The 23935-nt window shown below is 40.2% G+C and overlaps 1 long non-coding RNA gene across 2 annotated transcripts in view; it reads right to left on the bottom strand.

Annotated features, from left to right (window-relative positions):
- The window catches only part of LOC109846947, a 33261-nt gene extending 22208 nt beyond the window's left edge, over positions 1–11053 (bottom strand). The window contains exons 1-2 of one of the 2 annotated variants that reach the window (XR_002248587.1): positions 10611–11053; positions 6439–6597 (exon numbers count right to left, since the gene is read on the bottom strand). This is a non-coding gene — a long non-coding RNA (uncharacterized LOC109846947). Of the gene's footprint in view, positions 1–1056; positions 1193–6438; positions 6598–10610 lie in introns of both variants that reach the window. The other variant, XR_002248588.1, reaches the window with a different exon arrangement.

Here is a 23935-nt window from a genome sequence, read left to right as displayed (position 1 = left end):
AGGGTTATGATCCCTTTTGGGCACATTTTGTGCACGGATCCGGTCATAGCAATAATTATGCAAATGACCCATTCGATTGCAATAAGTGCAATGAAGAGAATACATTTGTTTATGTTGACCATGTGGATGTGCATGTGGAACATTTGCAAATAGAGATGGTCTTTTAAAATTGTTTTACAAATGTGAAACATTTTTAAACGAAGATAGTTCTTTTGGAACAACTTGCGATTTTGAAATATTTTGTAAATCAAAGCAAAATTTCGCTAAGTGTCCAAACCTACCACAAACACTACACAAACTTTTGTGGTCTATTAGAAACATTTGGCAAATGTGAAATCTTTTTTAAGTCAAAACAAAAGTTTGCCAAATGGCCAAAACGACCACAATGATCACATTTAAACACACTAGCATGCTTATGATGAGAAAATGATGCATATGCATGTGTGTGTGTGATGAAGCTTGATGGGATGCACAAACATGATTAGGCTTGTTAGGCTTTTGTGCATTATAACAAAATTTAGTTACATGGCCTTTACGACCGCAAATAGAGCATTTGCAAATTTTGTTATACTTGTGTGCATAGTAAATAGGTTTCTTGGAAACATTTTTGTGGGACTTTGCGCACAAGTCCATAAGCTTGTTGTTATTAACAATGCAAGTTTTTAATGTTGAATCTAAAGTGGATATTCTATTTCTAACTTGATTCAACTCATCTTTTTCACATAAGCATTTAGAAGTAGAACATGCATGATCAATTTTGAAAGAATTAAGCTCTTTTCTAATGTTCTCAACTTCTAACATAGCATCACATTTTTCATGAAACAAACTAGCATTTTCCAATTTTAATTTTTCATTGCAATTTTTGAGATTTACATTTTCATTTGCAATGAGATCAAACTTGGTGGCTAGTGTTTCATGAGATGATTTTAATTCGGCATGCTTGCTTTTTAAGTCAATAAAGCTATGTTTCAATTTTTTATAATCATGCATTAATAATTCATAACCATGTGCGAGTTCATCAATAGTAAGATCATCATCGTTATCGGACTCGCATACCTCACTAGGGCTATCTTCTAGTGGTCGTGTGCATGATGAGGCTCCTTGTGAACTTGTAGAGGGAGCCGCCAAAGATCGTCGGATCGCCTCCAAGTTCCCTTGATGTGCTTCAAATAATTTCCAAATTGTGTAAGCACTATCAAAATGAGCAAGTTCGTTAGAAATAATAGGACCAAAAGCTTTATGCATAAATTCTAACACTAACTTGTTCATTGTAAACATTTTCTTGTAATGTTTGCTCCAATTGGATTTCTCCAAAGTGGGCAATGGGCATAATATATGCATTGTCAATAACTTCCTATAAATCTATATTTTTAGACTCAACAAAGATTTTGAATCTACCACACCATTGTTCATAGGGGAAGTTACTATATCTAGGAGCAACATTTGTATCGTAGCCAAAACTAAAATTATCATACATATTTATAATGTATGGGCAAGCAAAATAAATAATATCAAAGCAAGATTAGCAACAATAATGAGAACAAGGAACTTTGACTCTAGGCGATTAAGCCTCTAATCAAGAGCACCAAGCTCTGATACCAATTGAAAGTACCCTAGAGGGGGGGTGAATAGGGTTATTGCTAATCTTATTAGATATTAATACCGATTAAAATTAATTAACAAATATATCCTAACAATATTAATATTCAATGTGATATATGCAAGGATATATATGTATGTATCGCTAATATTATATATTGGTAATCATTTTGTAAGTATACATAATATTGGATATTTAGCACCGCTTGAGATATTTTTGTGTATATATATGTTTTTAATTTCATTGTGAGATATTGAGTAATCATTGTGTAAGATGTGCATATTATAAATGTAACCAAATAAATAAATAAAATAGTTGGTGAAGAAAATATTAAAATTAACAGGCCAAATAGTTTCAACCGTTTGGCCAGATACTTGTCCAAACGGTTGAAACCGTTTGGCCAGATACTTGTCCAAACGGTTGAAACCGTTTGGCCTAAAGTTGTCCAAACGGTTTCAACCGTTTGGACAAGTATCTGGCCAACGGTGGAAACCGTTTGGCATATATTGTAGTCCCAAACGGTTACAACCGTTTGGGATACAGTCCAAACGGTTGTAACCGTTTGGGCCTTTGTCCAAACGGTTGTAACCGTTTGGGCAACCGTTGGGGCAGGCTCATCCCCAACGGCTTCAGCCCAAACAGTTCTTTTTGTTGTTCAAACGGTTGTAACCGTTTGGAACACAGTTTTCCCAAACGGTTCCAACCGTTTGGACAGACCAATTTTGTACTAGTGAAAACTCCTCCCTGAGACAGTCCATCTCAACTACCTGAGCTCTAAGATCAGCCAACTCGCGACGTAGCTGCTGATTAGAAGTGTTGATTTTTTGTATGGATGACGCCCACAAATAAGACCGAGTGGCACCAACGCCCATGGCTCTTTCATAACTACCATGATGCCTCCGTGTAAGGAATCTAACATCTGGGTGAAAGAAAATGCATCGTCATCTGTGGTTGAATCGACCCCTAATAAGGTTGCCTTCTCGATGACTCGATTCTACGTGATACAAAGTAGTCAAATGTATGTCGACAATGCAAAAGTAGATATATTTAAGAAAAAATAAAATCAAAATAGAAGTATGATTATAGCATAAAAGTAATTCGTTCTTCCCAATTGTCATGAAGTCTAGAATACCTTACAACAAAGTCTGAAATTGTTCTTAATGATCGTCGTTCTTAATGCCTTCTGTAGTTCCTATCAATGAAGCTTGAAGCTGTAAATTCCAGGATGAATCGATCGTCGTTCTTAATGCCTTCTGTAGTTCCTATCAATGAAGCTTGAAGCTGTAAATTCCAGGATGAATCCTGGAATTGAAGGGTTTCCTCCTAAAGAGGCTATCAATGAAGCTTGAAGCTGTAAATTCCAGGATGAATCCTGGAATTGAAGGGTTTCCTCCTAAAGAGGCAACCCAAATGATCTGAATGCATGTCCCTGGGTACTGAAGGAATTTCATTGCTCATTCCAGATATGCTTAACTTTCAGACCTATGTAACCTTGCTTCTTAATCTGTCATGAAATTGCTCGAAGATCTTTCACAGTCAAAGGGTTTAATCCATACGCTTAATTTATGATATTTTATTTTTCATTTTCCGGGAATCATGATATAGGTTATTATGGAATCAAGCTCTCTAGCTAGGAACACTGAGATTTGGATCACAGATGATGTTGTGTGGGCCTGCTAAATTAACTTGCTTCTGAAAGCATGTAAATATCATTGGATTTATATCTGTTCAGCTCTTACTAGTTTTGCTAGCATTTATTTTTGAAATTTTCATCATTTCAATTTGGACCACATGCATGTAGTACTGATTACTTTTATTAACATTTTATTTTCTACCATTTTTCTTTACATCAGTTTGTAGCACAGGTATACAATGCTCCTACTTTGGCCTTCACAGGCCCCGAGGGAATACGATCAAGCATCAGCCTCAGAATGGCTACATATGCAAGTTGGTGGTGCTTTTGAAAGAGTCGCATAAAATGCGATCAATCCCCTTTACTCTTTCATATTCAATAACGAGAGCTACCAAGCTGAATCTAGTTAATTAGTAGGCTAATTTCTCTTCGTGTCCTCTGCTCCAAGACTGAAGATGATCTTAATGTGTTATTTTATCTACGCCTTGGAGCTGTTCTGTCTATATAATCATGCATATATGTATAATTATGTAAAAAGTTGGGCAGTCTTCTATTCTTATGGAGATCAATGCACTCTTCAAGTCTTGTTTCGTTTCTTTTTTTAATGTATTTCTTGGCAGTGTGAGACGTGGAAAAGCTAAAAAATGTACTGACGTACTATTACTGAAGTATGATTATATTTCTTAAACAAGTTTCACAAGAAGTTGATTGCATAAAAGTCCCTAGTTTCTATCACATTCATACTTATACAATACTCCTTTGTGCTATTATCCGAGTATATATACTCTCCAGTGATCTTATCTACCGAAATATAGTTTTAATATTGTAGAATATTGTTGGGAAGAAAGTAAAGTTTCTTTTCATTAACTGCAATAACACACCTTACACAAATCAATCAAAGCCTTAAGTAGGCTTACACCACTACTGAAATAGCTAAAAATAAGGAGAAAGTGGGGAAACATGGCCCATGACTCTAACTGCATAAATGAAAATGCTAACCAACTAATTAAAGACTAAAGGACCCACTAAAAACAGAAAACTAGCAGCCACAAATAAAATAAAAAGAATGACCCACTAACTATTTGAAGCACTATGGTACTATGCAACACTCCCCCTTGCTTCAAAGTTTGTAACCCCCATCAAAAGCCTGAATGTGACCTTCTACCTCGGTTTGGACCTTTTGCTCTTGCAACCAATGCCCCTGCTACCGGCTCAATAGAAGTCTCATTGTCCTTCTTCCTGAGTTGGTAAGAGTAAGGACAAACGTCTCATATTCCTCGTCGGGCAAGGAACTCAACAATAGCAACGCCTTGTCCTCATCTTCAACAATGACATCTACATTCGCCAAATCTGCAAGAAGCTTCGTGTAGTGGTTCATGTGATCACTAATGGATGTCCCCTTCTTCAATTGGAAGCGATAAAGCCTCCTCTTCAAATGCAAGTGGTTTTCTATGCTCTTCGTCAAGTACTTGCTCTCTAGGACCTCCCAAATCTTCTTAGCAGAAGTCTCATTCATCACATCATATTTTAGATCTTGAGAGAGACAAGACCTAATCACACCACACGCTGTCCGATTCATCTTTTTCCAAACCTTCTCATCAATGTTGTCCAGTTTCCCGTCCAACTCCAACGTATCTTCTAAATTCTGCGCATTGAGCGCATCCAAGACTTCGCATCGCCAAAGTCCAAAATTGTTAGTGCCATTGAACTTCTCCATGTCAATCTTCATCGAGTGGATACTCAAACTTTGGACAATCTTCACACCTGAAGAACTACCCTCAACTCCCTCTTTCTCGGCCATAATCCTCAATACACCAACAACCAATGCGGAAACAAATGAAGAATAGATCCAAAACTGAGAAAAGAAAGAAGCTTTACCGAAAAGATCCCACCTTTCTCACCAACTGAAACCCTAGACGAGCTTCCCAAATCGATCTACTCCTCCAAATAGCCCAAGCGTAGCCCGAGGTCTGAAACCAAATTGTTGTGGCAAAAGCTGTGTCGAGGAACCAAACCAAATGCCAATTCCAAGAGAGCCAAACGAACTAAATATCAATGCACAAACAAAACACAAATTTTAACGTGGTTCGGATTAAGATATCTTGTTTTAGGGTATATTCTGGCAGATAAATAAGAAATGTAAAGTATCTCATAGTAGTTTGGTGTTAGGCTATGCATAGTGGAGCTAAACTATATTCCTAATTACAGACAGCTCATGGAAGAGGTGCAGTTGCTTTTTTTGTATCTTTTCCGGCCGTTACTAGATAAATTTGTACAGAAAGCCTGGAAAGCTTTTTTACTTGGAATTATATGATGGGAATCCAACCATACTTATTGATCACCAAAACATGCATTTTCTTGTAGTTAGAACTGCATGACATCCCATGGATAAGCTCAAAACAAAAAACGAAAAATAAACACAAAAAAGGGAAGAAAAGCCAGACCCGCATGAACAATCCCACTGCTGGCTAGAATTCCTTGTTTTATCACGTCTAAGAAAAATAGAGTTAAAAAAAACCAAGATTCTTTAATCTACGGAACTTCACAATTACCACTATTACAACTGTTTCTCATCACAACAACCAACCTTTGATTTCTAAAACTAGGAAACAGAATATGCAAATTGCAAATGATTGCCTAAGAGTTAAACAGACATATCCTAGTAAATTACCACAAACAACTCACTGGAAAAACTGGCCACCTGCACCATCAAAATTACAATATCAGAGGAAGATTTCTACAGTAGCTAGACATATAGGCATATTTATTTGTTTAAGCATTTTAGGTAAAAAAATGAAATATGATATTCAATATTCTGTCAATTTTATGAATTTATGCCCTTACTTCTTGCAAAAGATGTGAAAATAATAGGTAAAGGTCCGTGTGGGCGCTGGGGTTTTAATTAAGCATGCCAAATTATTATTTTGAATATATCTACCCTCAACGTATTAAGATTAAAATTTAATACACTAAAAATATACTGACTAGACGATTGTCTAGAAAGTATGGAGTGTGAAGGGTAGTCGTCTGTAAATAATTTTCTTCTGTAGGCGCTTGCTAATTTGCTAATCAAGATAAGATGGTTCTATTAAATAGCAAGAGTAGCACAATTGTGATATTAAAAATACAAAATAAAGAGATATAAGTAAGGAATAAAGATTATGTGTCATGTTAAAACAGAATCAAAAGAAAATTAAATAGTTACCTACGACTGGAGTAAACTCCCTAATGCTAGGTACGGATGTAGCAACATGAGCAGATTCGAGTTCTCTCCTACACTCTCTCGCCTGAGGATGCAGGTCTTCGCACTGTATAAGTTACGTGCTATGTTCCGTGATGGAACTCTAGACATCTTCGTCAAGCCCTAGAAAGAATTTTACAATTCATATAAGATATATGCGAAATAGACATATTAATAAATTTGAAGATATAAATTTTAAACAATATGAATTTTTATAATGGTTACCTTTTTTGCTTTATAGAAGTGTTTGGTTCTACAGATTCCCTAGAAGTTGTAGGAATATGTACAAGTATTTTACTATTCAAATCATTCCTAATCCACAAAACTTTATCAGATTCAGGAGATTTATCTTGACATACAACTCCTCCCTGCTCAAATTCTTCATCATCATTAATCTCTACAACCTCAAAATTTACGAATTGTAGGACGTCATAAGTATCCCTAGGCCTCCATCGACATACAACACTCCACCCCGAATGCCTAAAGCACTTTGAGTAGTATACTTAAAATGCTTGTTCTGGAAATATAAATAGATCATCCTCAAAGGAAAAACGTGTGGTGTTTACACTCGTCAATCCAAATTCATCTACACAAGTCCCGTAATGGTCTTTCAACTTACTAGTTCTAGTCTTCATATCATACCAAACACACTGAAAGACATAAATGCATCCTACTCATCATGGATAGTTGATACCAAGTATGTTATCAAGGTACTCATAGTATGTCACATCATTAGTGCCTAGGGTTAATTCCACCATTTTGGGTGGTTCAAGATTCTTTTGTAGACTTGATTTCAAACTTGTAGCCGCCAACACCAAATCCTTTATAGTATTTAACTTCAGCATCTTTAAGTGTAGACAAATATCCAAGTTCCTTATCTAATATTGATTCTACACTCGGTAATCGTCTCTGACGAAAAGGTTAATATGACAATTACATAAAGATGTTAGATTAAATTAATAGAATGAGTCAAAAAAATGAGATAATAAAAATCTTACATAATTTTTAAACCAATTGCAAAAATTGTCCTTATGATGTGTTACACGTGCCTCATTCCAATTACCATGCATTCCACGTATTTCATCCTTGTGTATACTAACGTCAAAATGAGTAACTAATATGATAAGTATATTATGTCATATAAACATAGACATACTCTCTAACTTCTCAAAGGCATTCGATATTGAGAAGGATAAAGCGATGAATCTTGTTGATAAATGTGGGCGTCATTCCAAAGAAGATCGTTGGTCACTAAACGGACTGATTTAGGAAGGGAAGTCCTGAGAGAGAGTTGAAGAAGATGTTCCATTATAATATGGTGATCATGACTCTTCAACCCTTCGATCTTGCCTTTAACAATCTTTATCTTCTTACTAAATGATCGTGAAAACCCCAAAGGAACCTTCAACTCATATAACACCTGAAGAAACTTTTTCTTTTCATCTAGTGACATGTGATACATGTCATTGGGGAGTACAAACTGGTCTGGATTGCCTGCCTTCGGTATAGGATGCAACTATTTTCTAATGTTCCACGCCTAGAGATCCTTTCGAGTTTTGAGGTTATCTTTTTATTTTCCAGCTTCATAGAGAAGTAAGTTAAGTATGTGCTTAGATACTCCTTTCTCAATGTGCATGACGTCTAAGTTATGCCACATTTTATTTGTCTTCCATTAGGGTTCTTCGAAGAAGATACTTTTCTTATTTCATCCTTGTGGTGTTTCTTGTATTCTCTTAACATTTTTGAAGGTCATGTTGTTTTTAACATTCCCTAAGCAAGTATATCATCTCCGGATAATGGGTCTGGACGCGGGCAATTCTTTTTAGTACCATCAAAGTGGATGATGTCATCTCTATAAAGATTATTTTCATCCAACATGCATTGATGGTTGCAATAACAAGTCTTATTGCTAAAGGGTAGTCTTCTCGATACTGTGTGGAGATGACGGTAAGGACATGCAATGTAACCTTGTACAGACCAACCAAATAGCATTCCATACGTAGGAAAATCAACGATTGTCCACATTAAGGCTACACACATGGTAAAGTTTGTCCCCATGTCCGCATCGTATGTCTCCACACCATCAGTGAATAAAGACCTTAACTCTTTGATAAGAGGTCGATGGTAGACGTCAATATTGTTTCCCGGTGACTTAGGACCATCAATATGAAGGGGCATCAGAAAATATATTTGGTCCATAGCAAACCACAGCGAGAGGTTATAAACCATCACCACAAGAGACCATTTGCTGTGCGGATTGCCTTTAAAGCTGAAGGGGCAAAAGCCATCACTAGCCAATAGCCTGATATTGTGAGCTTCCTGACTAAAGATATCTTCCTACACTTGAATAGCCTATGCAGCCTTTGTGTTATGGGAAAGTATCGTACTATCTTGATAGGTATATCTTTCTTCTAACCATATACTTTCTTCTTATATCTAGCCTCTCCAAAGATAGGACACTCTATCTTATCTAAATTTTCTTCTTAGTAAATTATACAATCATTGGGACATACATGTATCATCTCACACTTAAGACCTAGATTAGACATTATTTTTTGAGCTTCGTACCAGCTCTCAGGCACATGGTTCCCTAGAGGCATAGAATCTTTAATAAACCTTAGGAGCATCGTAAATTACTTGTTGCTCTATTTATTTAAACAATTAATTTAGAATAGATAGACGAACCATGACAGCATGGAGTATTTTGCATTCTTATAAATAGGTATCATAGCATCATTCATGTATTTATCATAATTGTCTTCACGATGTCCTCCTCCGAAAGGAAGAACTTCAGCAGGGTTAGTGTTACCAAGAGCTACCTCAACCATTTCCTCTATTTCCTCATCGAGAAACAAGTTATCTTCTTCTTGTTCTTCTTCATCTGCATCACTGCGACCTTCAATTTCTCCATGATATACCCTAGTTTTTTAATTGCTAACAAAACCATAAATCATAATATGAAGTTCTACTTCTTCCTCCAATTGATGTAAGTTATTCACACATAACTTACATGGACAAATGAGTCTCCTATATCGGACCATATCGTGTTTACGTAGAAAGTCCATGAAAGCACTAACTCCATTATCGAAAATAGATTGCATGCGTTCTACACGACCCACGTACATCCAATCCATGAAAGCACTAACTCCATTATCGAAAATAGATTGCATGCGTTCTACACGACCCACGTACATCCAATCCTTATCTCCGATGAAGTTATGGGCCATGCTAACCTAAATAAAATGATTTATCAGTAACGACTTCTACAAACATGGATTTAGGGAGTAAGCTAAGCTTGATCATGACTTTGATTCAAATATAGGGTTACAATTAAAAGCTAAACAGTTTAAACATGTTCATATTATTAAATAAAATAGAAATATGTAAATAGTATATAAATCATGAGGTATTAATTGAACTCATAATTTAAGAAGTGCCTAGAGGAAAATAACAGTCGCTCCTATGTTACTCGGGTACTTCTATCATGAAGCCGTACTCGTACCAGACATGTAGCCGACACTTATCCATATCCAAACTTTATGGGCACTCATTGGATATAGTTATACGTTTATTCTGACATGTGCTCAATTATATGATATATGTTTTAATTTAAAACACTTATAAAATACTTCTTGAATGTATATCTTTCACTTCACAATGCTCACATGCATTTCTTGAAACTCGTTAGACAAAGTTCAGGTTCATTTCAGCCCATACCCAAGTTCAAAACTGTGATTTTAAATGGTCGTTTTGAGTGTCTAGTTCATATCTGAGCAACTTCCAGTTTATAATAACCAACATAATAAAAGAAACTAAAAAAGCATAATAGGAATTCTAATTCTAGTAACACATGAATTGAAAAATAATAATACTCTTATGTAAATTATTAATCTATATATATATATGCATGTTTACCCTCTAAAAATGCTATGAAAACTACAATGTTCTCTTCCTTGATCTGCCCAAATTTTTAACTAGTTTTGATCCAATGATGAAAATACAATTGCATAAATATCATAATAGCAACATCATAAATTAGATTAATTTTTATGAATAACCAGAAAAATCAAAAAATACAAGATAATAGCAGAAAAAACTCAATATTTCCTAAAAATAAGAAAACTCTCAAAAATTACCTTAAATAAGTCTGCTGGAGAAAGAGGATGTCTGAGGAAGAGAAGGTAACATTGGGAAGTCAATTAATTTGCTATAAATAGGGAAATTTGTGTTAGATGGTCAAATAAATTAGGTTTAGGGTTTTGTAGAGAGTAGATAATACTAATTTATAGAGAAGAAGGGGGCGACCTAAGGAAGAGATGGTGGAGGTGGTGAAGGAGGATGTGGTGAAATCGATGGAGACGGTGAAGGAGGAGGGGGGAACGAGAGCCCCGGCGATGATGAGGGAGGTGGAAGGGGTACGTTGGTCCGTGGCAAAGATTAGGTAGCTCCCGGCGAAGATGAGGCGGAGGAGTGAGAGTCACGGTGGATGAGGAGGTACGTTGGCCAGCGACCACGGTTGGACCTCGACGGGGTAGATAAGGGAGGTGGAGGAGGTTAGGGATCTAAAAGGGTGCGATGGTTTTAGGCGATGCAGAAATCTTTGGGGGGAAATATCGGGTTTAGTACACGGGAGAATGGAGAAAAAAGAGTTTTAATTTTTTTCAAAAACCAATAAAATCTCCCAAATGGTTTAAACCGTTAGGGCTAATATCCAAACGGTTTAAACCGTTTAAGAATATCATTATGGATTTTTTAATCTCCCAAATGATTTTAACCGTTTGGGTTTATTATCCCAAATGGTTGAAACCATTTAGGCTATTTTGACTTGTCCAAACACTTACAATAACTGTTTGGACTATTCTATTTTGTACTAGGGACTAGAAGAAATGGTATTTTTTTCCTTAACAATTTGATGATTTCCCTAGGTGTCAAACTTCAATGCTTCTCATATGGTTCATATTATTCATAATATATTATTTGTAGTTGATTTTTGAGGAAACATGCATACACGTTTTAGAGTTTAAAACGTGAATTTCCCACTAAAACTTTGACCTGCTAATGTGGAGAAAGAGACTTTAAGATAGTCGGAGATCATAAATATTGGGAAGTCAGGATGCGGGTAATAGACTGTAATTAGAAAATATAATTCTCTACTAAAAATCATAGCTTAGATTTAGGGCTACCACCGTAGAGTTAGAGTGAGATTGAGAGAGAGAAAGTGTGAGTTTTGTAAGAGAGAGAGAGAGAGAGAGAGAGAGAGAGAGAAGGTCCTCTATGGAAGGAGATCAAGAAAAAGTGAAAGGGTCTATCACAGATCCAAGCCATGGACTCAAGCTAAGATAAGTTTTATTATTCGTGCTCAATCTTCTTGTTTTGAATTCCTAATCTAAGATCTCATCTAGAATAATTTGTGCTAGATAAAGACATGAGTTTTGCTCACTCAATGGAGAAAAACTCAAGTTTTGCATTCGATATTCTGAAGCAAAGATCTCTACCTCTTCTTACTAGGGCACACATCTCTACCTCTTCTTTTAGATAAATCTCCTAAGGCATCTATTTTGATCATATTTATTCTCAATCACATGTTTTGATTCATGGGTTTGCTCAGATCTTATTAGTTTTTGTATAAAAATGTATATTTTTAGATAATACTGAAGTATTAAGATTTCTCTTTAGATTCTTGATGAAATAAACTCAAACTAAATGCAAATGCTTCATACTATGGCTCTAAGAAATGATAATACATGGCATGTGCATTGAGTAGACAATTTGTCAGTAGAATTTGATAGATTATGGAAAAAATACAGTCTACCAGTTCAGGCGTGCACAAATCACGTTGGTGAGCGCACACGTCCGATTGGGCAAAGACTCAATTCAAGAAGGAGATGTGCCAATTGTTTGATGTATCACTGAGCGCATGCATCCAGCTACCAAGCGCTTGTACCTAACCTAAAATTTGCAATTTTGACTATGTGCATATTATGAGCTTCCGACTTCTAATTTCACTTCTGAATTTTGACTTCTAATTTCACTTCCATTTTCTTTGTTAGCTTCCTTAAAATGAAAGATTACCCATAGCAAGGATTTTTAAAGGGAGTTTGCTATCTTATGAAGTTTTGGGTTTTTTTTTTATAATCCTCTAAAAGATAGTTCTCTAGAAAATATGTGTATTTGCTTTTTTTTCCAAATCATGTTTTGTGACTTTAGGTATGTGTTTCGTGAATCTAGGAATGTCATAAGTTAGTTCATATCATAGACTTAGATAACATTTGGTGGTTGTCCCAGATCTTCCCATACATGAGGGATGAAAATAGCATATTATGGATATTTAGCAAATTACGTTGGACTATACTTTTTAAGCTCACTTGTGTGCAAGTCGAGACCCATTTCTATTATATTGTTGGTCAGATGTATGTTATTAGTTGGTATACTAGCTCAAGGAATTTTTATGTTTAATCTTGTTTGTTAACTAATTCGTTTGACTTTATAATACATCCTCCTAGTGAGTACTAGATTTCATTTAGAATACCCTATTTACACGAGTTATGAGATAAGATAATATGTTTGGATTCACGATTAGAGATTCATCTTCCTTGAGCTCCCAGATGTAGATGGTACTCTGATCGAACATTTGGTTAGTATCATCTAGACAAGTATCAAGTGTCATGATTGTACGTTTCCTATGAGTTGAGATTTTCGGGACTAATGGATAACATTTCATATACAGTAAATTACGAAAAAGTAATCTGATAGGTTTAATTTTAGGAGACTAAATGTATAAACTTTGGATACTATTTCATTAGGGATTGGTGGGGCCATGTGTTAGTATCTTGGACACATGTAAAATTCTTTATTGCTAGGTGGGGCCATGTTTTAGTATCTTAGCCATGCTCTATTTTGTACTAGTGACTAGAAGAAATGGTATTTTTTTCCTTAACAAGTTGATGATTTCCCTAGGTGTCAAACTTCAATGCTTCTCATATGCTTCATATTATTCATAATATAATATTTATAGTAGATTTTTGAAGAAGCATGCATACACGTTTTAGAGTTTAAAACATGAATTTCCCACTAAAACTTTGACGTGCTAATGTGGAGAAGGAGACTTTAAGATAGTCGCGGAGATTAGCATATATATATATATATATATATATATAATATATATATACCTACACACCTAATACATATATATATATATACATAATACGTATACATATACATATATAGGTGTGTATATATATATATATATATATATAATATATAATATATATATATTGCTTCTATAGCAATAGGAGGATCAGAGAATTCCTGGTTCATAGCTACACGTAAATTGAGACCAGTAATTCTCTGCACCCTCGCATTTGGCATTCTGAACGGCGCGAGCCAACTCCAGCTTCTCTTCAAGAAATAACGGATTCAAATTCAAAACTTCCCGACTTCTCTCGTGAATCCTGCCAACCACCCTCCTCTCGTCCCCTCTCTCTTGCCCAGAAGCAACCTCCCTTTCTCTAGGAATCCCGCCACATCCGCTCTCTTCCTCTCTCTCTCCAGAAGCACCAAGAAGCAAGAAGAGGAGGGAAATGGAGAAAAATCAAAGGCAAGAAAAACCCGTTTCTCAGGCTTCTGCTCTCACCATGGACAAGCCTCTACCTCGCCTCCCACGGCTGGAACGTGCCCGAGGACCGCCGAGGAGGGTATTCGTCGCGCGTCCTCGTTCAGCAAACGGCTCGAAATACTCGCCATCCCTCCCTCTGCTCTTCTGCAGTCGCGGATCCCGAATCAAACCCAAAAAAAATATGGCGAGCACAGCTCGCACGCGTTCCCTCTCTCTCTCAACTGGGCGGTCTCCTATGCCAAAATTAGGGGTTTTCATATACGATCACCGAATCTCCCGCTGATGTTCGGCATCTAAGAGTGAACCTAAGCTCATCAACGCCCAAGCAACGCTTTCAGAGAGAATCGAAGGTGCGATTCTCCTCTCTTCCGGCCTGCATCTATGCGGAAATCGATGGAGGAGTCGCTCAGGATGAAGATACGGACGAAGGAAGGAGAAAGATCGAGGAGGAAGGACGACAAGTGCATTTTCAATAATATAGAGCAAGCATGGGGCCGCGGCCACTCGGGATTTGGGGATTGGGTGACTGTTCGCGGGGAAATTCGTTGCTTTCTTCATTGATGTCATTGCTATCTTGAATAACAGTTTTTTCGGTTACAAAAGATCCGGTCTTTTTTAGATCCGGTTACAATGAAAATCAAAAATAAAGAAAATCAAAAATTACAACTTTTTCTCCTTGTGAACAGATCACGAGCTCCTGTTATTCGGTCGCTCGCTTTGGTGGGTTGTTTGCCTGCGCCGGGGTTGTTTGCCGTGGACCACCGCGCGATCTAGATCCGGACAGATCTACGCAGTATAACGGGTATTATTTCACAAATGAAATAATAGCCGGGGAGGATTGATTCACCAAGGAAACAATCGTCCAAGTCTCGGGATCTAAGACCAAGCTTAGATCCGGAGTGTAACAGCGTAGATCTGAGATCTTGATCCCCTCGAACTCCTGCCTTTTTTGTGATGCGGGTGCTCGCCGAGAATCAGATCCGAATGTCCAAGTCTTCAAGCCTTCAAAAACTCCAAGATGAGGTCTTAATCCGGCAGAGTTTCGGCTCTCCAAAAGTTCTTCCAAAAAGTCCTCCAAAATGATGAATGACCCCGCCTATTTATAGGCAACCAGATCTGTGCATTTGGCACAGATCTGGCGGCTTTGGCCGAGCCACTCCGGGCTTTGCGTCCGTCGTTCGGTTGTTTCGGTCCTTGTATCCGCTTCGTCTGTGATTCGGTTATGCGGTTGATTGGTCTGACATCTATTTGTTGACTTGATTCCTGATTTGGAAGTCTGGATCCCGATTAGGCAGTAAATCGGCTTTGGTGTCTGAGTTCGAATCCGTTATATGGTTGGATGACTCGTTGACTCTCTGGACCGTTGATTTGATTCCGCACGCGAGTGGATTCATTCCGTCGTTCACGTGCGATTCGTCAGCTTCGTAGCCTTGTTAATCCGCTTCGTTGCGTGTCACTTGGCTTGGGTGTTGTGGACTGACGTTCGTGCTTAGATACGTCGCCTGATGGTTCATTAGTTCGTGTTGAACCATGTCAAGGGACCTATAAGCAATTTTATATGCCTACAGATACCCCCTCCAAAGTTTTCCAGTCTCGTTCTTTTATAGAGGAGTCTGGAATACTTTGGATATGACTGTCCCAACCTTCAATCGGTGTAACGGGCTCTTGGAATAGCTTCTATTCTCGATTCCTTCAATCCTCCAGGCTATTCGGTGCTTTGTCGAATGCTTGAGAGGGTTCCGGTGCTGCATTTATTGTCTGACCGTTGTCGGAATTTTGAATTTGAAGTCGATTCTTGATTTCCTGGCTTTTTAGCTCGAGTTAGTTGCTTCAACATGAAATTGACCACTGGTTGACAGCTTTGAATCTTCATTGTGATGCGTTGTCCGGCGTTTAACACAGTTTATACTCGTAAGTATTTTGGAGTCTACACAGTTTAAGCTCTTAAGGAGTTGGAGCGGGGAGGTCTAGTTTATACTCATACACTCCTGGGAGTTATGTTGAGTTATCCTTAAGAATATTTTTAGAAAAATATTCTCCAGAAACTTCTCAACAAGGAAGAGAGAATAGTTTATACTCGTATACCTTATTGGAGTATTCTTTAGGTTCGAATAATCTCAACCGGCCCAAAAAAATGTGCCTAAAAGGCAGTATTTGGGTTCAAAAATCTCTCCGACCCTTCCAAATATATGGTAGAGGGGTTAAATAGGTGAAGGACTGAACCGTAGGTTGATCAAAAGTCGTTTCAATGCTTAATTCAGCTCCAATTTGAATTCTGGTTCAAATTTGGTTCAAACTGGTTCAATTTGGCTCAGACTGGCTCATTCTGGTTCAATCTGGCTCAATTTGGCTCATTCTGATCTGGTCTGGTCCAGCCAGGCTCAATCTGGCTCAATTTGGCTCATTCTGATCTGGTCTGGTCCAGCCAGGCTCAATCTGACTCAATTTGGCTCATTCTGGCTCATTCTGGCTCATTCTGGTCCATTCTGGCTTGGTCTGGTTTAGCCCGGTCTGGTCTGGTTCAGCCAGATCTGGTTCAAGGCTATAAAAGAGGGTTTTTCCTTCATTTTTTTCTTTTTTCTTCCTCATTCTTCCTAGGCCGGCCGAACCCACTCGCCCCTCTGCCTGCTTGATTTCTCTTCCCTCGAGCACGCCATTCTCTTCAAACCTTGAATATTTGTCTTAGATCTGCTTTCCTTGAATCTTGGACTGAGGAATCTCCGCAAAATCTCAAATACAAAAGTTTCCTCGTTCAGGCCCCCTCGAGCCGTGTGGTTCCAACGTTTCCCCTTAAAGGTCTCGTCTATTTATTGGATTTTGGGCTTTTCTTCAGGTAATCATCGCCATCTTGATCCTATTTCGTGTTTGATCTAGTGTAATGGAGTCGGAGGGGCTCCACCTATAAGGGTTGAGGGTGTGACTTTGATGGGCCTCAAACTTGCCTTTTTTGGGGGTAAAAATGGGATTTTTCCTTTTTTTAGAATCTGATCCTTCAATTTACGCCGGTTGCAGGTTTGCTATGTCCACGTATGGCGAGGGGCTCGATCACTCTATCCGTCGACTGATGCACGCCTCTCTCTTATGCCGTGAGAGCCACTTTTTAGTCTGGAAATTTTGCAAATTAACCCTCTTTTTTCTGAAAATTTGCAAATTGGTCCTTTTAACCCCACGTTGTTCTCCTTGGTGAGGCAATCGGGAAGAGCCTTGATTCTCCTTGGTGAGGATCGACGCTTCAAAGATATGTTTTGCTTGGTCAAAACACTATCTCATAATAAATAAAGGGGGCGTTTTGTCGCTGCGTTGTGCCTTATAAGGCAGGGATATATTGTCGATATACCCTATCTTATGAAGGCGCAACGTGGCCAAAACGTCACACCCTTTATAAGGCAATGACTCTATCTTACCCCTTCGTAAGATGAGTTCAATTTCCTTTTATAACTGGAATTAACAAACGTTTAATTGCTTGTTCTCAGTTGAATACCCTTCTGGAGCGTTCTCATCTCACGCAGTATACGGGCGTCGTGGCGAGTATTATTCGACCTCCGACGATGTTTCCCCTATCCCGGTCACTCCTCAGTTCGTCTTGGGCACATCGACTGAGGTTGCTCAGGCGGTGAAGGAAGGTGGGCACCGAGCTCTTCGACAGTTGATTACCGATGCACCTCTTGTGAAGGACGCCAGTTCTATTCAGCCTCTTCGGAAGAGTGATTTCTTATTTGGCGACTCTGTCGAAGACCCGGATGCCGTGTTTATTGAGGCTGAGCAGTGGCTTCATATACTTGCCGAAGATTCTTCGGCATCGTTCATTGACTGAGCTCAGGCGTCAGGCCGTGACACGGGAGATGTCGTGGCGCTTGACGGAGGAGCATGAGAGCGTCCATTGCGGCTACATCACTCATCAGGCGTTTCCTGGCTCGAGCAGAAGTCACATCACCGGATTGCGTCCCGGAGTACTGGGGCTGGATGCACCACCACGTAACGAGTTCCTCGCCACCGCTTCTACCTTGAGGAATCGCCTCGCTGCTCTAGGACGGGAGATGCCTGCGACGCGTCACAGGATTTATGGTTGGGTCCATTCTTTGGACAAGTTTTGGTGGACCCGTATGACGACGTATGTCTTGAGCCGATGGGGCGAGGAGTTGCACGCTTGTGGTTTATATGCAGCCGTTCGTGCCACCATGTATGGCTTGCCTGTCAGCGCAAGGCATTTCTGTGCTTTGTTCGAGCTTTATAATTCAGATTCGAACACTTTTCTGACCCGGCAAGGGGAATTGGGCTTGGCTCTTCACGAGATGCACAGGATTTCTGGCTTACCCATGGGACAGATGTTGTATCAGGAATACTTTCCCTCCAACCATGAATTAAGTCTGATGAAAGATCGTATGCCCGATCGCTACGAGACTCTATGGGATCTCACTTGTCACTATCATATAGCTTTGGCGTAGTCTGAGCCTTTAGTAAAGAGGACTAAGACATTCGTGAGTCTGAAGCAGTTTGCCAATTATTTGTTCAAGAATCTGGAGAGTAATTCTGGCGAGGCTATTTGTGAGTTGGCCCCACTTACTCCCTCAGGGGTGAACATTCTGATGAAGAAGATTGACGCTCATTCTTATACCACTAGCAGTTCTGAGGGTGGTTTTCCTGCAGGGACCAAGTTCAAATCATTCTTGTGGCATGCTACCGCACCGATTCGACCCATGACCCTTCTTGCCGGTTTCCTCGCTATTTGGTTAAAGAAATGCGTGGTCTCATATCAATCTTGTGACGCTCTGCCCTTGGAAGTACTCTATCCAGCAGTTCAGCTTGCCTACAAAAAAGAACTCTCACTTCTTCCGGTGATGGTGGCTAACATTCACCGAGGACTTCGACAGCTTTCTGGTGCCTTTACACGGAAGGAAAAGGAATCGCCGACTCAGATTCCCACCCTTAAGACAGAGCTCCCGTACACTTACTTGATGGCTTGGTTTGTCCTTCACCGTCCCGATATGATGTCGGTACCGAGCGCCACAGACGATAGATTTAAGCCTACAATGACAAATTGCGTTACTCCTAGCGACGATTCATATGAAGTTGTACGGGCAAGACTTGTCGCAGATATACTCATTGAAGGACGTGAACAAAGGCAGAAAGAAATAACACTGGACAAAGATGAACTATGTTTAACAGGAAATCACTAAAATTTAACATGATGTGATATACAGGTAGCAATACATTATGTAGCTTAACATGTTGTGATATCTATTCCTTTATACAAAAGGGAGAACCAGAGAAGCACTGTTCATGCTACAGTAAATTGAACAGTAGATTTAACACTGCAGCTGATCACACATCACACATACAGTAATTCATTATGGAGCACACTAATTTCCACGGACAGATTTCCCTCAGAAATAAGAACGAAGACTGAGATTTTGAAATTCAAATCTCTTTGAAATTCAAGCCTCTGCTGAATCTGTGTGTATCGATTCGCGTCCCTCCCTCCCTCTCTCTCAGTTCGCGGATCCCGAATCAAAACCCAAAAAAAAATAATGGCGAGCAAGCTCCAGCGTCTCCTCTCCTCTCTCCTCGAGTCTCCTATGCCAAAATTAGGGTTTCATAACGATCACCAATCTCCCGTGATGTTCGCATCTAAGAGGAACCTAAGCTCATCAACGCCGCAGCAACCTTCAGAGAAATCGAAGGTCGATTCTCCTCTCTCGCCTCCTCTATCGAACGATGGAGGAGTCGGTCTCGATGAAGATAGGACGAAGGAAGGAGAAGACGGAGGAGAGGACGACAGTGGCATTTTCATAAATAGAGCAACATGGGGCCGCGGCCAACTCGATTTGGGGATTGGGTGCTGTTCGCGGGGAAAATGACATTCTTCTTCATTGATGATTCCATTGCTATCTTAGATAACAACTTTTTGGGTTACAAAGATCCGGTCTTTTTATAAGATCCGGTTACAATGAAAATCAAAGAAAAATAAAGAAAAATTACAACTTCTCCTTGTTTGTCGAACAAATGGGTTGTTTGCCTGCGCCGGGGTTGTTTGCCGTGGACCACCGCGCGATCTAGATCCGGACCGATCTACGCAGTATAACGGGTATTATTTCACCAAGGAAATAATAGCCGGAGGGATTATTTCACCAAGGAAACAATCGCTCGAATCTCGGGATCAAAGACCAAGCTTTGATCCGGAGTGTAACAACGTAGATCTGAGATCTTGATCCCCTCGAACTCCTGCATTTTTTTTGTGATGCGGGTGCTCGCCGAGAATCAGATCCGAACGTCCAAGTCTTCAAGCCTTCAAAAAAAACGAGGCATACGTGGATTTTGGGAATAAAGAGGCTAACGCATCCATAAGAGGTAACTCATTTCTATTGGTTATAGTCTCTTTATTCTTCTTTGGTATTTATATTCTTTTACGTCAGATTTCTCCATTGATGATTTTGATGAGGAAGATTTGATCGCGGACACTCCTACACTCCACTTCATATATAGCTCTCCTCAGTTTGATGGCCAGTTACCTGGAGACATATTTTCCGAGCCCACATTCAATAAGAATCTTAAGGATGATTCTTTCGAAGGTATATGTCTCCTTGCAAATTGATTATAGGACTAGCCAATGCAGCTATAATGTGATGCCTTTGAGAATTCTGACTTGTATTTAACAGGAGTCTTTATCGAGACCAATCCTGTTGAGCCGGCTGTGAGACCAACTACACCAGTCGATACACCTCCAGCCGTTATACCTCCACCACCCCCAGTGTTTCAAGGGGAGGAACGCTGAAAATGTTATTTATTTCCTTATTAAGGCTTTTTGACGGATTTCTCCTTTTTGTGTAGGGCTTTCCTCTCGGCTTCATGTCCTCGTGAAGGAGTTGTTATCGGACAATGACTCTGAGAAGATCGTCATCTGTGTAGAAGTCCGCTCTTTCTTCTCCTTTATGAATATCATGCTTGGCAAACTCCTCCACGACGGACTTTCCCTTCGCCAGTTTAAACCATTCCTTGATTCCAAAATAAGTTTAATAAGGGATGCAGGATACCCGGATCTGGCGAGAGTTATAGTTGATGACCTTGATTGCCTAGAGCATGAGCTTCAGATATTTCGCGAGCTCCGGGATGTAGGTGCCTCTTCATTCATTGCTGCCGAGTTGGATTCTCGCTTACAGTCATCACGCGAGGCTCGGGTTCTCTCTTCATTCATTGCTGCCGAGTTGGATTCTCGCTTACAGTCATCACGCGAGGCTCGGGTTCTTGCTGAGCTCGAGATTCAGATGCAGCGGGGCCGAGCACGCGAGGCTCGGGTTCTTGCTGAGCTCGAGATTCAGATGCAGCGGGGCCGAGTAGATCGAGTTAAGACAAGTCTTGCTACTAAATTATCTTCGCTTGCCAACCTCGACCTTTCTATTACCTCCTGTGCGACCGAGATAGACCAGCTCAGAAGAACACTCCGTGAAAAAGTGGAGACTTTGGATATTCTTCAGATGACGAAAGTACAGGATCAGCAAACCCACACTACTTTATCTGATGAGTTGAGATCCCTGGAGCAGAAGCTAGCCGAGACAGAAGAGATTGCTGCGAGGACTTCAGCCACCACCGAGGAGTCCATCAGGGCTGAACTTAGGCAAGCTTATGATGAGAAGTTATCATATAATCCCTTTATCGCATCATTAAGAGACAAGGAGTACTCTAAATCATGATTTATTTCAATATCAGCAAGTTGCCAGTTACAACCGCCATCTGACGATTGTTCATCGTCAAGATTGATTACAAAGGGTACAATGTCATTTAAAACAAAACCGCCATTGTAATCGAATCCGGCCTCGGAATCAGCTTCTTCTCCGCTGTCCGTGCCTTGGATCGATGGTTCCGTGTCAGATTCGTTACCATAAAGGAGAGAATCAGTGAAGTAATTCTCATACCCTTTGAATGGTTGCTTATCTGCGACCACCGTCCTGACCCTTCCATCAGTGTCGACATATTTCAGACACTGATGTAAGGTGGAGGGAACTATAACATTACTATGGATCCAAGGCCGACCCAGTAGTAAGTTATATGATGTCTCAGCATCAATCACGTAACACGTGACCTCCGTCTTCAGATCGCCCATTTGGCATTTTATTCGGATCTTCCCCAAAGGTCTTGACCCGCTGGTGTTGAATCCGTAAATGACAGTGCCTGTAGACGCCAATTTGCTGACTGGAATGCCAAGGCTATGCATTAGGCGAAGCGGCATAATGCTCACAGCGGAACCCGGATCTACTTGGATTCGGTTAACCTTGCTGGAGCCAATGTACCCGACAAAATACAAGGGCCGGTCATGGTTTGAATTCTTCGTCTGCATGTCTTCTTTGGTGAAGGTGATGCAGGGAATGTTCTTAGCTGCCACATTGCACTGTTGAGCTAACAGTTCTAGTTCCTCAGGCGCCGGTTTGATCCGAGTGTGATCCTTTACCGACTACCGTTTGAGTCGGGCTAGCATGCGGATTGTTTAAGTCCGTTTGCATGTAACGTTATGCTCGGAGATTGAATTCTCCGAGACTTTGTGCTATGATGTCGAAGGCGCGCGGAGTTTTCGAACTTTCCGGTTTATCCTTCCCAATCGGACGACTGAAACGAGATTGCTTCGGATTTTGAACCTCCTTGGGCCTCTTTCCTTTATGTTTATCTACCGGTTGTTGTCGAGCCTCCTCAACCGGTTTAGGAACCGTAATCACCCCCAGTTCTGTGAGAGTCTTGGCTGGTCCCCGTTTTGTCACCCCCTGCTCAGCTAATTGATCACTAGTAGATGGATACTTGAAGTGATACTCATTTCCACTCCGGGTCGCGAAGACTTCTTGTTCTTCTTCAGAGAGCGGGAAAGCTATGATTCTTTCATCATCTTCTCCGGGGATAGCAGAGACTCCACAGCAAGACTTTCCTTTCTCTTTGGACTTCTTCTTGGATGATGATCCAGCCCATTGATCATCTTCAATCAGATCGGGATGAACCCAGAGGATTTCACCGTTTGGGGCTGTATGCGGCACAAGCCCTTTTTGGCGCTGTCCATGTGGGTCATCATTCACCGTCTTCATTCCCACCTTGGTGATGCGTTTTGGCTCGAACCAAGTAGTAATCACCGATCAAAAACTGATTGATACTGCGTTTACCCCCACATTCTTGGCTGGTTTCGGGGTTATGACCCCTACGTCGATTAACGCCTGGATCTTGTCCTTGAGGTGGTAGCATGATCTCGTAGGGTGATGGACCGCTCTGTGGTACGCGTAGTACTTTGGATCCGTCACCTTGCTGGCTCCCTCTTGATCCACGATCGCCGGCAGCTGGATTTTGTTGTTCTCCAACAAGTATTTGAAGATGCCGGGAACTTCATCATCCTTGAAGGAGTAGACTTTGGGAAACCTCGGCTCCGAAGACTTTTGTTTCTGAGGCCGTTGTTGCCAATGTGGCTGGGATTGTTGTGGCGCTCGTTGCTGCTGTTGTTGCTGAGGTTTCAATTGAAAAGTTTGGTTAGCATCAACGGCATTAGCATGAGCTTTACCTTTTCCTTTTTGGTTGAAGTTCTGTTTCGGAGGATTTGTTGCCGGTTGGCTTCTCTCCGCCTTCTTTATCCTGAGGAATCGCTCAACTTGCTCTCCTCGAACTTTCAGATCCTTCCATGTGTTGGATGGTGCTGTGCCCATTGCTTCCAACACGTCTAGCGAAAGGTTGTTGTGGCAGGTCAGGAGGATGAATTCCTCGGTGATCGGGTCCCGACAATTCATCGCCTTGTTCCGGAACCTTTTGACGAAGATGTCGACTAACTCCCCGTCTTTCTGCTTCTCGTCGAGCAACGATCCGATAGAGATCTCGGTGTCGTCG

The sequence above is a fragment of the Asparagus officinalis genome, chromosome 7, assembly GCF_001876935.1.
Source record: "Asparagus officinalis chromosome 7, Aspof.V1, whole genome shotgun sequence".
NCBI classification, from domain to species: domain Eukaryota; kingdom Viridiplantae; phylum Streptophyta; class Magnoliopsida; order Asparagales; family Asparagaceae; genus Asparagus; species Asparagus officinalis.
The sequence above is the reverse complement of the archived record's forward strand: the minus strand, read 5'-3'. Positions and strand labels throughout refer to the sequence as shown.